The 8373-nt window shown below is 41.8% G+C and overlaps 1 long non-coding RNA gene across 1 annotated transcript in view; it reads left to right on the top strand.

Moving 5' to 3' along the window:
* The first annotated feature begins 564 nt into the window (after positions 1-564).
* Positions 565-8373, top strand: part of LOC126405741 (uncharacterized) — a 21420-nt gene continuing 13611 nt past the window's right edge. The window contains exon 1 of the long non-coding RNA XR_007571606.1: positions 565-803. This is a non-coding gene — a long non-coding RNA (uncharacterized LOC126405741). The remainder of the gene's footprint in view (positions 804-8373) is intronic.

The following is an 8373-nucleotide window of genomic DNA, read 5'->3' as shown; positions in this document are numbered from 1 at the left end:
GTAAAAATAAACATTTCAATGTGTCTCTAACCGTCATAAACTATAAAATAGACACCAAGCTTGCATTTGTAGCTCATCTGGTTCAAAAGTTACCGCAAAAACTGTTTTGAAGTGGTGGCCATTTTGGATTTTGCCGCCAATCTGCAATGTCCTGATATCCAGATGTCCTCTAGATATATAAAGCTATATATATACCAAATTTGGCACTTTTATCACAAAATGGCCGTCAGTCATGCCGCCCCACCAGGACAGCTTTATTTGTCTAGCACATTTCATACATCATGACAATTTAAAGTGTTTTACAGAGTAAAAAAGTAAAAATAAAACACAAAGGATACAGATTGACATAAAATAGTTAAAGGAAAATTCAATTCAATTAAATAGAACTTTATTTATCCCCAAAGGAAATTCTTGTGCCAAAGAATGCTTTAAATTGACCTATGGCTAAGTCCCGCCCTCAAACGCGATGAGCCAATCACAGTGCGTAAAGCCATTCCCATACACTGGAACATTCTCTGCCTGGACGTCCATTGAAATGCATTACAGAAAGTCAGTTTTGTTGGGTTTTATGAGCTTTTTCTGAGATTTGAAGTTTAAAAATGGTCAAACGGTGTGCATGGGGTACATGCAACTCTGACACAAGGTATCCTGAGAGGCTGGGCGACCAGGTGTATTTTTTACACTTTAAACCACATCTCAACCGAGAAAAGTGTCTCCTTTGGATAAAGTTGTGTGGTAACGTTAGACCACAACATCAACTCAACGTGAATAAGATTAACAATGATGTCTACATCTGTTCTAAGGTAAGTCAACATTGTGTTTGAGGCAACATATTGTCACTTTGCTGGACAGAAATATAAAGTTATCTTTAACATCTCTAGCTAACGTTAGCTAAAGTTAGCCTAACGTTAGCTCCTAGCTGCGTTCATCATGTCACCTTGTTTGCTGGGAGTTCATTAGCCTATTTTGTTCTAGTTTTGTACTTTGGTGATCGTACATCATTGTTAGCTGTTGTCCAAAGGGCTCGTCTAGCGCGCTAGCTTGTATGTTTGTTGCACTTGCTTGAAAATGAGAGCAGAAAAAACTGAAGAATATTGGCTATCTCCTGCCAGTGTTTCTCTCGTAGATAGCGGTCGTGGTAGGTGGAAGAAGAAACGTCGAACAGGCACTCATACTGTTGCCACAGCTCAACCAACCTGGCCTCCATATTTACAGTCCACCGACGTGTCGCCATGGTGATCTATGTCTTCACGCAGGCGCAGTGAGGGATAAATGCACAGACACTGGCGAATCGGCTCGTGGCTCTGCTTCAACTGTGCGAATGTCTGTGCCAGCCGACCAAAATTTCGGACATGTCAGAAATTCATCCGACCGTCCGACCGTGGTTCTGGAACAGATGATCGGCCCTCGCCCCCCCTGTTTTGAAAGGTCTCTGAACAGATCGCTGCTGACTTTAGGAATGTTTTTAATGGTAGTAGGCAGATGACGTTACAGATAAGATGTGGCTGTGGAAATTAAATCTGAGTCCAGGATAACACCAAGGTTTTTAGCTGAGAGACAAACTCAATACAGTGACACAGACATTGTATGTGTCCACAATCACCTGGTGACAGTGATATTGCATGTCATCTGCATAATTAGAGTTGGGTACTTTATTATTTCTGTATGACTTGCCGTAACGGAAGCAAGACGGGATCCCAAAATGTCACGGCCATCTGCTCTGACTAATCGAGACAAAGCACGAGGAAGCGTAGTTTATGATTTCAGATAGGTAAACACATCTTTTACTGTTACACAAGCACATGGAAAACACCAGCGAGAAAGTTTCCTCATGCTCACATCACAAGACACTCTTTCATCAAAGGTATTAAGCACATTTCAGGTTTCGCTCTGTTTCAATTATGCTGAAATTATCTATCTGGCATAATGTTTATGTTTAACTGGGCCATAGAGATTAGCACAGAACTCAGACATGCTGTTGTAACGTGTTTTTCAATTTTGACTTGGCAGGATTCGTAGTTAATAACGTGGACTATTGACAGTGAAGATTCATCCTGTAGAAAGTAAAAACACTGAACAGTCAAAGCTGACAGCAGCGAGCCAAACCACATTATTCATTGTAATTAATACTATTGTGTTAAATTAAGAAAACATTATGGTACAAATTAATTCAGGGTGAGCGCCTTAATATCAGCTCCACTTAAAGCAGTGGAGCGGCACTCCTCCAGCTCCCGGGCTCCTTCGTGTGTCTCTGCAGTATCACCTGGATCTGTTGGGGCTTGCTGAGCGAGCGTGGGTAGATGGCTAGTTGCGGCAGCTGTGAGCTGTTTGTGTGTCAGTGCCAAAATTTATTGGAAACAGCCCTTACCTGGGAAAGAGTACACTGACACCCACATTCTGAACATAATACGACTGATGGTTTGCCAAATGTGACTACTAAAATGGCTTACTCACCACTCTGCACACAGTCAGGTTACTACAACAAACAAACTGAGAGACGAGGAGGGTAAAGAGACAACAAAAAGGCAAAAAGTTGCTCAGTAAGGGAATGAAGTTTACCACAGAAACCAACAATTGCAAACAGACTTAATACAGAAAATGAAATGAAGTAGAAGGAGTTTGCATGTGTTCATGTGTGCTCACAGAGCACAGAGAGACAACAGGCAAGGAGGAAAGAATGTCTCTGGTTTTCACCTGAGGGGGAAAATAGTTTTAGGCTCATCAGACCGGTTCCATATTTCATTTTATGAGAGGTGTAACTGCTCAGAGCTGTTGTTATGGAAGGAGAGCTCACATGATGATGAACACTGAATGGAAGATTCAGCTCTTAAAAGAATCGAAAATGACTATTACAAAACTTTTGTTAATAGTTTATAGTTATAGGGTTTTTTTGTGCAATTAAAACACAAAAAAAGGCAAGAAAAATGAATAATGAATTACAGTGCAGGGAGCAACACATTCTCACTCTGACCTCGTCACATATGGACATTTGGTCATGTACTCTCCACGTCCACATACCACGTCCAAGGTACCCTGGGTGTGTTGGTTGGTGACGTTCTGGGACGCCGTGTCAACTTCAGCCTGTTACATGCATTGTCTTCTTTTAAGATACACTTCTGTTTTCACAGGAAATGTTGAGGATAGTCGAGGACTGAAACGTTTGCTGCTGTTTTTAAATCACTTTTCAATATTATGTTTTGCACTTTGAGCACTTGGAGCACACTCCCATGTTTTGAATAAACTGATATTTCTTTTCATTAATCTCAGCCTGTGAAACTTTTTGTGGCTGTCCAGCTCAGTTTAATTGATGTGCAGGTATCTCCTCTGCTGTCCTCCCTTGATTGTTTATTGTTCTGACGCACCCAAGATAAACTTTTTTGTTGCCATAAGTAGGTGCACTTTCACAGCAGACATAAGATTCAATTAAAAAAAAAAAACACACCCGCACCACAACCCAATCAAACAAAACTGATGACGTTCAAGCAGCTAAGGAAAACACCTGCTTTGACATCAGTGATGTGGGTGTGGCCACAGGTGCAGCATGCTTTCAGGTTTTAATCCACAGAGAGCTGTACTGCTCTCTGTCCTTTAGACATGTGCAGAGCATTCTTGGAACCCATCGGCTGTATTCGGCGTCTGACTTCTGGCAGACGGCGAATACAGCCTCTGGGGGCAGACCCCTAATTTTTTGGCATTCCAGTTTGATTTGGGCGGAGGAGACGAATTTCCGTTTCCGACTTCCGTTTATATATAAGTAAATATGCTGAACCATTGCGATGGATTCAGAGTTTGCAGTGACGCCAATTATGTTCTGCCTCGTTAGTTCACCGCACGGACCATTTAACCTGCCAACAACTGCAGCCGGCTCAAACGTGATCGGTCAATATCACACAGACTACAAACAGGCTACAACTGGAAACCAGGGCTCTTCCGCTCTTCTTCCGGAGGCAAGATCTCTGCAGTTTGCCTACAGACTCTACATTCACTGAATGTAGAGTCTGTATATAGAGACTATGTGCAGAGGGCCTTCAACATGACATGACCAGTCTCCGTGGTGCTAATCGTGTCCCAGCTGTCCGTCCACACTCTCCATAAGGATGGCTAAGGATGCCTACCATATTTTCTCGTTCATCTCAGGCGGTGTCTGATTAGACTTCTGTTCACAGTCCAACAATAAATCTGTACAGTAGCTGTCTGTTGTAAAGAGTACGTTTCATTCATCTGAGGGCCTCATTTGTTCTGTCGTGTTGGTTTAAAATAAAAATGCAGATCAGAACATATTCCATGTCTGAAACTGCTGTGGTCAACGGTGTTATGTTGTGTTCACACCAAATGTGATGCAAATTTTCACGTCTTGTTACTCGCGCAAGTTTGAATGCTAAAATATTTTGTTGTGACTCGCTTTATATGCGTGAATAACTCACATCACACACACATAAAATTGCTGAATCAATCAGTGAACTTCCGTCAGTGCATCCTCGGCATCATACACCTGACCCGGAGGATCTCAGTGCTGATTGGCTATCTTGGCGTGAATCGGTCGCGGAAGTTCAGATGACGAGAAATGGCACTACTCACTTTATTCGCACCTCTTTATTCGTGCGTGGTTTGAACAGAACATTGCAGTAGAGAATCAGCCTAGAGGGTGGAGAATTTAATTTATGCATCCATGATATGGCCTTCCTTCATATATTAATAATAAAGCCTGTATAATGTTATAATTTTCATATAAAAGCTTATAACTTATGTGTGGGCGTGGCCGTGCCGATTGGGTCTGCTTCCATTGTGTGCATATCAGGAGGCCGCAGAGACAGACGTGTGTCCAGGCCAGACACCTGTAAAATGTAATCACCTTGGCTACTAGTATTTAATTACACTTTTGCAAGGTTTACTTTCTTTTAATGATGAAGATATATTATCATGCTGTGGTTTGTTGGCCAATACAATATGACACCAGTTAGCTGCCAGCTAAGCAAAGCTAACTTGTTTGTCGATTGTTTGGTCTGTGACGTAATAGGTCAACTGGAGAAAGGTCCAATACTAAAGGTGAAAGGGGGTATTTCACCACCTGTTGTAGAGGAGTCAAACATACTTCGTTCAGTAAGTCGATTCCCCTCCCGTGCTTGTATACTGGGACGAGGACAGTAGTCCAATTAAAAGGCCTAGTCAAGCTGTAACCGTAGCTCTGCTTAGCTGTACATGTAAACGTACTGAGTGCTTAAACAGTCTGAAGCCACTCCCACAGAGCCAGCTGTGATAGAGAGCATGTGTACATATGGCGATTATACATAATAAAGTGATTAATATGTGGCTGCAAATACTTATGTCAGTCAGAATATGGTCTAATAACAATTCTCCAACTCAGCCAGATTTACTCTGCTGCAACACAAGTCCACACTGACTCAAACTTACGTACATGAGCGGAGATCTGACGTGAGATTTGATCGTAGCCTCTGCTCACGCCTATATTGATAAATGCCGAGCTTTGCGTGGAAATAACCTTACGCCCACTTTTGTGTCTAAGAATCTAACTGGAAGCTTGCCTGAGTATGTGCACCTCCTTTAATGTAAACAACTACATGTCACTGTGTAATCCTGTGCTGCGTGACAGTAATATATCATTGAGTCCTTAGATGACTCCAGCCTTGACATTTTTAGACATGTGACTCCTGTGATTCTTGTACGATGAAGGTTAAACTCCTGCTGGGAATCATGGAGCTATACCACTTCTTCTGCATCTCCGTCCAATCTGACCTCCTAAACCTCCCCCAACCTCCCAACTCCAACCAACTCCCCCAGCATCTTTAACCACAGCCCCCACCCTCAAACTGTACCTCCCCCACTGGCTGCTCATAACAAATTTAAGAGCTTCTTGCTGGTATGTAAACAGCCTTCAACAGAGCTGCAGGCCATTCTGCATCTCTGAGCTCCAGCTCATCCTCTGCTCTCCACCATTACTAGAGTCTCACTGTGGTTCCTCCATCCCCCCCCTCCACCCTTTCTCCCCTTCTTGCATCACATCCCCTCTCCCACATCGTTCTCCCCGACCAGCTCTAATATGATCCTGTGTTGCCTTCATCTTACCTCTGATTTCTGTGGCCAGCGTGTCTCTGTACAACCGCTCACAGAGATATCATGCACATTCACAGCTGCTGTTTGTTACTGGTGATGGAATTTGTCACATCCTCATTATAAACTGGAACATCCCGTGTTACTGGTCATTAACTGGTCCTGTGCCCCAGTTCTGTGTTGAATACTAATTCTATGCAGATTATTTGTCCGCGTCCACGCTGGAAAGTTGACAATTTCCATATGCAGATCTCCTTGTTTTTGACGGCCCACAATGCAACGCACAAAGGAAATGGAGCTCACAGCAGGAAAAATAAAAACTTGTGGCTGGTAATCGGCAAAAACACGACCTTGAGTTGAGATTGTTGTATGAACTGTTGTTTACAAGGTCAGGAATGAACTGTCAGGCCTTATTTACCTTCTTCTTCTCTGAGTTTAATTAGCCGCAGTGTTCCAAGGTTATCGTACGGTTTGCATCCATCTGTGCATGTATTGCATCATTTCCTGTTAGTCCAAAACAGTAAATATTTTTTCTATACTAACTGCAGAAACAGTATACTATGACAATGTGACTATGGCTTATATTAGAGGTCGAGCTCTTCATCATGTTGCTGGTCACGCCTCATCATATTCATCATGGTCATTTTTTTGTGATCTACACAGCTACAACTGATGCTCGACCTGTTGATTTCATAACGATTCTTTCTTCAATAAAACCATCTGCTAAAAACGCTTAAAGCCCAGCTCAGACCAAAGATTCGCGACGAGACAGTTAGCATTTAGCAAGATCTTTGACCTTTGGGCCTTTGCTACATTTCCCACCAAATCTGAGTATCAAGTCCCACCGGAAACCTCTCTGTTTGCTGCTGCAGGGTTTCAACACACACCACACGCCTTACTTGGCTGATTCATTTCATACCTGTAATGCTTCTGAGCAAATGATAACATCAGCAGTTCCTTGGAAGATACAGAGGCGTGCACACACACACACACACACACACACACACACAAGCTTAATGTTGGATTAGGTTCATATGATAAAACAATACACACACACATTCTGACTGGTATATTGTGTAACAGTGATGAGCTCAGACTGAAAAGTGAGTTTCTGAATCATTTTGCCAACTCACACACCAGCCAATCTCCACATGTAGTGTGTCTGTTTTCGAGTGTGGTACACTAAATAAATAAAAAAGGTCTCCTCTTCTTTTTTAAGAAATTGTTTTAAAAAATCAGATACCTCATCTTGTAAAGTGTTGCTAGTGTTTTTAGGTTATTGTGTTGTAAAAGTGTTCTTCTTGGGAGAAATGTTTTCAGCCTAATGTCAGTGGTGGATAAAGCACCTGAAAGTAGACATATCTTACCAGAGAACTACTTTAATATAAGTTATAGTCACCTATAAGAATATTACTCGAGTAATAGTCCTAAAGTATCTCATATTTACTGCACTTAGGTATCTAAAGCAATTTTATCATATTAAATGCAATTAAATATTGGGAGTAAAAGTACAAGTAAAGGCAGCCGGTCAGAATTTGGAAATTTATGCAGTTTATTTCTATGTAACCTGAACACCACCTTAAAAATGGAGCCTACACTTGGAGAAAAACAAGGTGTGTTTCACACCCTAAAGGATTTAAGAGCAAAATCCGGTTTTTCCTTCCCTCTCATTCCTTCATTCGTCCATCTGTCCCTTCTTTCTGTCCTTTCATATTTTGTATTGAGTAACAGAGATCCTCAGGGGAAATGTAGTGGAGTAGAAGTGAACGCTGACAGACATATAAAAACTCAAGAAAAGTACAGATACCTCCCAAAAAATACTTGAGTACTTTAGCAAAGTATTTTGTCTTTATTACATTACATTAGACCACTTCCTAATAGTAGTTCAGAATGAGAGAGTAGTAAACGGTTGTTAGAGATATTTATTACATGTTTGGGTACTTTTAATGCAGTCATAAATTAAAGAGGCAACAGACAGCATCGTTTCCTAAATATATCATGATGAAAATAATGTGTGTTGCACAGGGTAGTGGCCACAGTAAAATCAGACTATCAGCGTTTACATAGGTTAAGTAGTGGCTTTGCAATCTTTGTAATAAGCTTCTGCCACCGGTGCCGAAATTTCACGGAAAAAATCTGCTTTACGGCAGGAAACGCGTCATGTATTGCGAAATTGGTTGGTCAGCCAATCAGGGACTGGAGCTGGTCCTTATGAGGAGCTGGGCATGAGATAGTTGAGTCACGAGCACAATGGCAGACGGACAAAGTTTGGAGACAAGTGAAAAACGGCCTAGCACAAGAAAA

This window comes from Epinephelus moara, chromosome 2 (assembly GCF_006386435.1).
Source record: "Epinephelus moara isolate mb chromosome 2, YSFRI_EMoa_1.0, whole genome shotgun sequence".
NCBI lineage: Eukaryota > Metazoa > Chordata > Actinopteri > Perciformes > Serranidae > Epinephelus > Epinephelus moara.
The sequence above is the reverse complement of the archived record's forward strand: the minus strand, read 5'-3'. Positions and strand labels throughout refer to the sequence as shown.